Source organism: Oryctolagus cuniculus, chromosome 18 (genome assembly GCF_964237555.1).
Source record: "Oryctolagus cuniculus chromosome 18, mOryCun1.1, whole genome shotgun sequence".
NCBI classification, from domain to species: domain Eukaryota; kingdom Metazoa; phylum Chordata; class Mammalia; order Lagomorpha; family Leporidae; genus Oryctolagus; species Oryctolagus cuniculus.
The window spans coordinates 11,575,566-11,585,095 of NC_091449.1; positions in this window are offsets into that span (position 1 = coordinate 11,575,566).

A 9,530-nucleotide genomic window follows, 5' to 3' on the forward strand; every position below is an offset into this window, starting at 1 on the left:
CGTGTCCAGGCTCGCCCCATCTCCCACAGCCCCACCTTCGCTTGCCCCCCGACCTGGGGTCCCTGTGTGGAGGGGCAGAGGGTGCCGGGGTGCCCAGGAGTCACCGACAGAAGGCGGTGCCAAGACACAGAGGGTTCTGACACCAGCAGGCAAATGTTGACTTTGCCGGGAGGGAGATTGGATTCCTGCGGCCAGAAAACTGACAGCTGGAACATTGGGTTAAACTCCGCTGCGGAGTCAAACAGAGAAAGGTCGTGGTATCACCTGACCACGGCCCAGGCAGCCACATCGGAGCCGGGCCTTTCCCACGGGAGGAGTGGGAACGGCCATGGAGTCACAGCCGTGGAGCCCCCACACGGTGATTCTGCGTGTGCCCTCAGCCCAGCTCCCGCGCAGCTCGTGGGAAAATGGGCCTAAGAGCTGAGTCCTTGGGCCCCTGCACCCACGTGGGAGACCCGGAAGAAGCTCCTGGCTCCTGGCTTTGGATCAGAACAGCTCTGGCCATTGGAGCCAAAAATGGGGAGTGAACCTGCAGATGGAAGACCCCTGTCTCTCTCTCTCTCTCTCTCTTTCTCTCTCTCTCTCTCTCTGTAACTCTTTCAAACAAATAAAATAAATCTTTTATATATATACGTATAACATTAAATTTGCCCTTCTAGGTGTTTTTCAGAGTATTTGGAGTGGAGCCCACTGCCTCTCCTCCCTGCTCCAGTTTCTGCACACACCCTGCTGTGCGTGGGGCTGACAGGGGAGCGGAGGGTCAGGCACCGCTGTGACGCCGGCACCTGTGCCAGGGCCCCAGCTCCAGCCCTGGCTGCTCCGCTCCCGACCCGGCGCCCTGCTACTGCGCCTGGGAATGCAGAGGACACGGCCCAGGCGCTGGGGCCTCCGCCACCCACGCGGGCGCCCCAGACGGAGCGCCAGGCTCCTGGCTCCAGCTGTTGTGGCCATGGGGGGAGTGAACCTTTGGATGAAAAATCTTTCTCTGCCGCTCAATCTTTCCAATAAATGTCTTTCTTTTAAGAAACTGTTTTTTACTTTAAAATTAAAAACCTGCTTTTACTGCTTTATCTGCTACCCCACGCTGATTTCTCTTTTTCTTTCTTTTTCTCCTCTGACATATTACCATATGGAATCCTATCCGACACCAAGTTAGCGCTGTCGCATACAAAACCTGTCCCCCTGGAGCTCACGGCCCCTCTGTCGCTGGTGCTGCGAACCGCTCTTCTGTGCACTGCAGAGAGCAGGATTTGTCTTCCAGGAGTGGGCCCAGTTCAACAGCATCTCCCTCCGCCTTCGGGAGAAAGACCTGCGGACGTGTAGACGCGGCACGGGGCGGCAGAGGATCGGAGCCTGGGAGACGCTTCCTCGGAGCTCAGCTTTTCGGCCGCCCTCGGAAGAACCCACGGGTCACCGCTGTCCTAAGTCCCCTCCCGGGGAGCTTCACCAACCGGTAAATGTTGACTCTTCTTAGCCAAATCCAGACAGCCCCGGTCACAGGCCGCCGCCCCCCGCCCACCTTCCTGAGGGCCCCGCTAAGCCGGCAGGGTCACTTTTCCTTTGTACTTTCTTTCTCTGTGATACCACTGTGCATGCAAAATTGAGAACTGATAACCCGTTAGGCTTCTTCTCCCGTGGATCTGCCTGCTGTCGGTTCATCTCAGACCCGGCCACTGGCCAGAGAGGGCGGGGGCTTCCTCCCCCATGGCTTCCAGTGCCAAGAGGACAGCACTTCCTCCTCTTCAGATTTATTTTATTTATTTGGGTTACAGAGAGAGGGAGAGAGGGAGAGAGGGGGAGAGGGGGAGAGGGGGAGAGGGGGAGAGGGGGAGAGGGGGAGAGGGGGAGAGGGGGAGAGGGAGAGAGGGAGAGAGGGGGAGAGGGGGAGAGGGAGAGAGGGAGAGAGGGGGAGAGGGGGAGAGGGAGAGAGGGGGAGAGGGAGAGGGAGAGGGAGAGGGAGAGGGAGAGGGAGAGGGAGAGAGAGAGGTCTTCCATCTGCTGGTTCACTCCCCAGATGGCCACAACAGCCAGAGCTGAGCCGATCAGAAACCAGGAGCTTCCTCCGGGTCTCCCACACAGGTGCAGGGGCCCAGGGACTTGCGCCATCTTCTACTGCCTTCCCAGGCCATAGCAGAGAGCTGGAGCAGCCAGCACTGGAACCGGCACCCCTGTGGGATGCCAGCGCCGCCACAGCCCTTCTGCTTGCCCAGGAGACTGCCCGTAGCTGACAGACCCTGGGGCCTGACGGAGCTGGCAAAACGCAGGATTTTTCATCACATCAATTTCCTTGGCCGGCGCTGCAGCTCACTAGGCTAATCCTCCGCCTAGCGGCGCCGGCACACCGGGTTCTAGTCCCGGTCGGGGCGCCGGATTCTGTCCTGGTTGCCCCTCTTCCAGGCCAGCTCTCTGCTGTGGCCCGGGAGTGCAGTGGAGGATGGCCCAAGTGCTTGGGCCCTGCACCCCATGGGAGACCAGGAGAAGCACCTGGCTCCTGGCTTCCAATCAGCGCGGTGCGCCGGCCACAGCGTGCCAGCTGCGGCGGCCATTGGAGGGTGAACCAATGGCAAAAGGAAGACCTTTCTCTCTGTCTCTCTGTCTCACTATCCACTCTGCCTGTCCAAAAAAAAAAAAAAAAAAAAAAAAAATCACATCAATTTCCAAATCTCTGCCAGGAGCACCAAGCCAAGGTAAGTCTCTCCCCAGCTCCTCCTGTTCCAAATGTAGATTAGCAAGAGAAAATATTTGAGTGACCCGTTTGTGGGGGTAGCCAGCCTTGTGACTTGTGTACTGCTGGATTTTTTTTTTTTTACTTTAAAAAAATTGTACATATTTATTTAAAAGGTAGAGAGCTAGAGCTGGAGGCACTACCAAAAACTGCCAATGGTCACTTCTGGGTCAGGTGGCAGCCAGACGCCAGGAACGCCATCCGGGTCTCCGGCATGGTGGCAGGCACCCCAGCACTAGAGCCGGCACTGGCTGGCTCCCCGGTGCCCTGGCGGGAAGATGGGACGGAGCAAAGCAGCCGGGACTCACACCAGGCGTTCCGGTGTAGGCTGCGGGCGCATCGACGCCTGCCCTGATTCAGTGTTGCTGACAGTAACCGATCCTTCAACCCCAAAATGGGCTTTTTGTCACCGTAAGAAATGGCACAGTGGTGTATTTTCTTAGGAGCTGAGCGTCAGTGTGGTCACAACGCCAGCCCCAGTGCCACCCGGGGTAAAAATGCAAAAGCCCCAGAGGAGGCCGACTGCTGAGCTCCCTGCAAACACTCACACTTTACTTTTTCTTTAACCAGTGTCCCAGCTCTGTAACCAGGAGCCACACGGCGTCTGCCGCCCCAGCTCCCGGATTCAGTCTGAACCTAAGCACCCTCCCGGGCCTGGCACCGTGGCACGGCAGGCTACACCGCCACCTGCGGCACCGGCATCCCGTCCCGGCTGCTCCACTTCCGATCCAGCTCCCTGCTGTGGCCTGGGAAAGCAGCGGAGGACGGCCCAAGTGCTTGGGCCCCTGTACCCAATTGGGAGACCCGGAAGAAGCTCCTGGCTTCAGCCCTCTCAGGCCATCTAGGGAGTGAACCAGCTGACAGTTCACTGTAACTCCGCCATTCAAATAAATATAAATAAACCTTAAAAAAAAATAACAAAGCACCCTCCTGGATACCACAAGTCCCCTCCCTCTGCTGCCCTGGTCTCTTTACCCCAGCCAACCCCTCCCTTCCCCTTTCCGCCCAGCCACAGGTCTGGGGGCTCCCTCCCCGGACCCCCTCTCACCTTAGGCACCACATCGGGTCCGACGGTAACCCGCGGCTTTCAGAACCGGTGAGGAATAGGGGACGAGCCGAGAGCCTGAAAACCCTGGCTGCTTCGGCCAGCTGGCCAGGGCCCTCGACGGCCATTACCAGGAAGCCCGGCTTCCAGCTTCCGGCTTCCCTCTGCTCTCCGGGTCCACCCTGGGGTGGGCAGGGGGTCTCAGGTGGGCTTACTCCTCATGGTCACCCACAGGGGCATGATGAGGGCCGGGGACAGGGGCGCCACTGGCGTGGCTGTGGCGCGGCCCTGGTCAGGTTTCTCTTACAGTGACAGCGTGCCTGGGGCAGCCCAACTTTATACACAAAAGAGATTTATTTAGCTCACAGTCTGGGAGGCGCCAAGGCTAAGACTGGGGGCTCCAGGAGCACCGCTTTGCGGCTGTGCCACCCAACCAGTCAGGCGACCGCGCCACGGGCCGGGCACCAAGAGCCGCGTACCTTGAGGGCCACTCAGGTCTCGCGAGAACCCACTCCCGCGTGAGAGCTGCCGGAATCCCTTCCAGGTCAGGGACCCCCCCCCCACATTGACCTAAGGACCTCCCACTAGGCTCCGCCCCTTCCCGCAGTCGCCCCTTTAAAGTCCACTTGGACATTCCCCTCCTGCGTGCTGAGAGCTTGGCTTTCTAACCAGGGAGAATGTTCTCTCTGGGTTCCACCAGCCTGGGGCAAAATTCCTGGGCTCGCCCCAGCGGCCACACCAGTTCCCCTGGGGCAGACTGACTTAGTAAAGGGCACAGTTTATAATGACTTTGTTTGCAGGGCAGAGAGCCATTTCCTGTCCACTGGTTCACTCCCCCAAATGCCCACAATGGCCAGGGCTGGGCCAGACCCAAGCCGGGAGCCCGGAACTGCATCCAGGTCTTGCACGTGGTGGGCAGGGGGCCAGCGTTTGGGCCACGTTCTGCTGCCTGGCCAAGTGCATTAGAAGTAGCCGGATTGGAAGCCGGGAAGCCAGGCCTGGAACTGGCGCTCCAATATGGCATGGCCGGCAAGAGGCGCTTAACCCCCGCACCACAAAGTCTCCCCATGGAGGGAGGGCTCCTAACCGACCGTCCCCGAGAGCGTGTACGGCCGCCTGCCACCACGTGTGTCTCCCATGGGCGAAGTTCATGTTCTCGATGTTCCAGTGGTTTCTGTGGACTTGAGCAGGAAGGCAAACCCTGGTGGACTCCAGGCCTGGGACCAGATCGGCAGGGCACCCGCCACGGCCTCTGGGTATGGCGACATCCCCTTCCCTGGGGGTCTCTGGGGGCACCCCACTTCCTATGGCGACCCGAGGCCTGAACGTCCCCTTCCCCGGGGTCTCTGGGGGCACCCCACTTCCCATGGCGACCCGAGGCCTGAGTCTCCAAGAACCGTGCCATTTGCGCCTGCGCAGCGAGGGGCTTGGCTTTCGCCTGTGGGCGTGGTCTTGTGGGTCGCGCTGTGCCTGCCGCACCTGCCTTGGGGGCGCAGCTTTATTCTAGGGGATGGAAGACAGTGCTCCCCGCCCCCCCACCCCCACCCCGTCTTCCCGCGGAAAGGCCGGGACGGGGACGCCCGTACAAGCCCTATTTGTCCCTGGCCGAGCGACACTTCTGTAATGCAGAGTGGCTTTAGGAAGTTCTCAGGGTGGGCACCTGTCCTCTGGGTCCCCGAGTGGAGATTTGATAGAAGGAAGGACTCTCCCAGCCACAGGGGCACCCTCAACAAGACTAAATCCGCCTTAAGGGGCCGGCGCTGCGGCTCAGCGGGTAAGGCCTCCACCTGCGACGCCGGCATCCCCCATGGGCGCCGGTTCGATTCCACGCTGCTCCCCTCTGACCCAGCTCCCTGCTGTGGCCTGGGAAAGCAGTGGAGGATGGCTCACGTGCTTGGGCCCCGGCACACACGTGGAGTCTTGCATGAAGCTCCTGGCTCCTGGCTCCTGCCTGGCCCAGCCTTGGCCATGGTAGCCATTTGGGGAATGAACTAACAGATGGAAGACCTCTCTGTCCCCCTCTCTCTGTAACTCTGACTTTCAAATAAATAAAATATTCATAAGTCTGGGCCAAAGCCAGGAGCAGGGAACTCGATGCAGGGTTGCAGAAACCCAGTCACTTGAGTTAGGACCGCTGCCTCTCGGGTCTGCGTTAGCGGGAAGCTGGGGCCAGGAGCTGCGATGGCGGTTGTGTGTTAACCCCTAGGCTGAACAGCGCCCTCCCCTCCCCCCACCTCTCGATGGGGGTGTGGGTTAACCCCTAGGCTGAACAGTGCCCTCCCCCCCACCTCTGGCCCTTTCAGCTTCTGTGATGAGAACTGTCGCGGCCCCTCCCTGGGCAGATGCAGCCAGGCGACACGCCTCACCTCTCACTCACAAGGTCCTGCCACACAGGAGCACCTGCCAGGGCGATGCGGAAAACCCACTCTCGGGGCCGGCGTTGCGGCGCAATGGGTTCAGTGGCCACAAGCAATGCTGGCGCCCCCTACAGGAGCCCCAGTTGGGGCCCCAGCTACTCCACTTCCAATCCAGCTCCCTGCTACTGCGCCTGGGAAACCAGTGGGAGATGGCCCAAGTGCTTGGGCCCCTGCACCCGTGTGGGAGACCCGGATGGAGCTCCTGGCTCCTGGCTTCAGGCTGGCCCAGCCCTGGCTGTTGTGGCCACCTGGACAGTGACCCAGCGGACAGATGAGCCCTTTCTCTCCCCCCCCCCCAACTCTGGCTTTCAAATAAATAAATGAAACTTTTTAAAATGATTTATTTTTATTTGAAAGAATTACATAGAGAGGTAGAGAGAGAGAGAGAGGTCTTCCATTCTGCTGGTTCACTCCCCAAATGGCCACAATGGCTGGAGCTGAGCTGATCTGAAGCCAGGAGCCAAGAGCTTCTTCCAGGTCTCCAACGCAGGTACAGGGGCCCAAGGACTTGGGCCATCTTCTACTGCTTTCCCAGGCCACAGCAGAGAGCTGGATTGGAACTGGTGCAGCTGGGACTTGAACTGGTGCCCATAAGGGCTGCCGGCACTGCAGGCGGTGGTTTTACCTGCTACACCATAGCACCAACCCCTAAACTTTGCATTTTAACAACTGTGGTTTTTCTCCCAAGGAATTCGGTTCAGTTCTTTGTCAAATATTCAGGTCACTTTTTAAAAAGTATTGATTTGAAAGAGTGACAGAGACAAGGAGAGGGATCTACCATATGCTGGTTCACTTCCCCCAAAGGCCAGGGCTGGGCCAGGCCAAAGCCAGGAGCCAGGAGCTCCATCCGGGTCTCCCCCGTGGGTAACAGGAGTCTAGGCACTTGGGCCGTCTCCGCTGCTTTCCCAGGCGCATTAGCCGGGAGCTGGATCGGACGCAGAGCAGCTGGGATGGAACCGGCGCTCCGTCGTGGGGTGCTGGCATCGCAAGCAGCTCCCTCAGCCTGCCGCGCCCTGCCCCGGCCCCAGGCGCGTCCGCTTCCGGGACCTGCTCCTAGTGCACGTTTCAGGGTTCGAGCCTGGCGAGCAGGGTCGCTTATTCTGCGTCTGGGGATTCTTTTTTTTTTTTTTTTTATTTTTTATTTTTTAACAGGCAGAGTGGACAGTGAGAGAGAGAGAAAGAGAGAAAGGTCTTCCTTTGCCGTTGGTTCACCCTCCAATGGCCGCCACGGCTGGCGCACTGCGGCTGGCGCACCGCGCTGATCCGATGGCAGGAGCCAGGAGCCAGGTGCTTTTCCTGGTCTCCCATGGGGTGCAGGGCCCAAGCACCTGGGCCATCCTCCACTGTACTCCCGGGCCACAGCAGAGAGCTGGCCTGGAAGAGGGGCAACTGGGACTAGAACCCGGTGTGCCGGCGCCGCTAGGCGGAGGATTAGCCTAGTGAGCCGTGGCGCCGGCCTGCGTCCGGGGATTCTCTCGCCGGCGGCCGGCACAGCCCTGTGTCCGGGGTTCCGACCCTGGGGATTCCAACACCGGAGCCCTGCACGCCGCCGCGTGGGCTGCTTTGTTCTGGCCTCGCTCAGCCCTCACTCCCTCCCCGGGGAATACATGACTTCCCCTCGGATGCTCCTCCTTGTCCTGGAAAAAAAATTGTCTTGGGAATTCTTGGAGACCCGGATGGGGGCCCTGATTCCAGAGGGGTCTTGCCCGTGCCTCTCCTAGGGGCAGGGGCAGCACACATTCCGAAGCTACTGCAAGTCACATCTGGCTGGTTGGCTCTGTCCCACGCCACTTCCGGATGGACAGCGGTGCTGAAGGGGCCGGGTTTGGCCTGGCAGTTGAGATGACGATTAGGACGCCCAGATCCCGCCGCGGAGCGCCCGGGAGGCAGCAGGCGACAGCTCAAGTCCCTGGGTCCCTGCCACCCACGGCGCAGACCCGGCTGAGCTCCCAGCTCTCGCCGCTGGCCTGGCCCAAGGATCTCTCTCCATCTGTCTGTCTTTGCCTCTCTCTGCCTTGCACATGAAGTTAGTAATAGTAATAGTAAAAAGTTTTAACGCTGTTAAATAAAAAGAGAAACTTAAGAAGCTAAGGCGGGGAGCCCTGCGGAAGGGAGGACCGGAAGGGGTGGGAGGAGGGGTGGGAGGAGGGAGGGCTGTGCTGTGCCTCTGGGCCTTTGCACATTCTGTTCCCAGAGCCTGAAACTCCCCAGCTTCCTGGAAATCTCTTAGTCATCCTTCAAGGCCAGACCGCAGCGCCCCTCATCTGTGAGGTGTCCCCAGGCCTCCATAGCCCTGTCCTCGATCTAGGGGGCAGGGGCCTCCCCCAGCCGCGGCTTCCCTCCTGCCCAGAGAGCCCACGTTGGAGTCCCGCTTGACCTTTGTTTCTCCTGCAGGCTCCCTGGGGGCACAGAGCAGTCCGTTCCTTCCAGTGCCGGGCGTCCAGCACCAGGCCGGTCCGCTCGGCCCCGGGGTGTCCAGCACCAGGCCGGTCCGCTCGGCCCCGGGGTGTCCAGCACCAGGCCTGTCTGCTCGGCCCCCGGGGTGTCCAGCACCAGGCCGGTCCGCTCGGCCCCCAGGGTGTCCAGCACCAGGCCGGTCTACTGGGCTCCCAGGGGCTGGGTGTTGACAGTGAGTGAAGACAAACATCGCCTCACTGTCGCTGTGGTCGTGTGATTCCCTCTGGCCAGCGACCTGTGAAGTGCTCAGGCCCGAGTGCCTGGCCCCTGCCCGCCACATGGGAGCCCTGGATGGAGCTCCTGGCTCCTGGCCCCAGCCTGGCTGTCGCGGGCCTGTGGGGGATGAACCAGCAGATGGAAGCTCGCTCTCTGGTGCTCTGCCTTTCAAATAAGCAAAAACAATCAAACAAACTGAAAAAGCAAATCGAAGTCCTTTACCTCTGCCATGAGGTCAGTCGTGCGTGGCCCAGAGGCGGCGGCTCTGTTAGCCTGGTGTCTGAGTGGCGAGCCCCGGCCAGCCTGTGGTGGACACGGGCAGCAAGGTGCGTGGCCAGGCCGCCCTGAGCACACCCTCCATCACTGGTAGGAAGGCTGACTTCCCGCCAAGGGAAAAGGAAGCTGCCCGGCTGTGAACCGAGGTGCGGGCCTCTGTCACCATGGCAACACCACCACCACCACCACCACCACCACCCCCAGCCTCAGCAGGAAGCTGGAGCCCGCTGGCCGACCCAGGCACTCGGATACGGGACCCAGGCATCTTATCCGAGAGGCCAGACACCTGCTCCGGATCCGGTCCCTAAACGGTGTTGGCGGGTTCATCCGTGTGTTCCGTTATTAAACTCCGCCAGTTTACACACAGGAGGGTGGCAGGAAGCTCACGGACAAA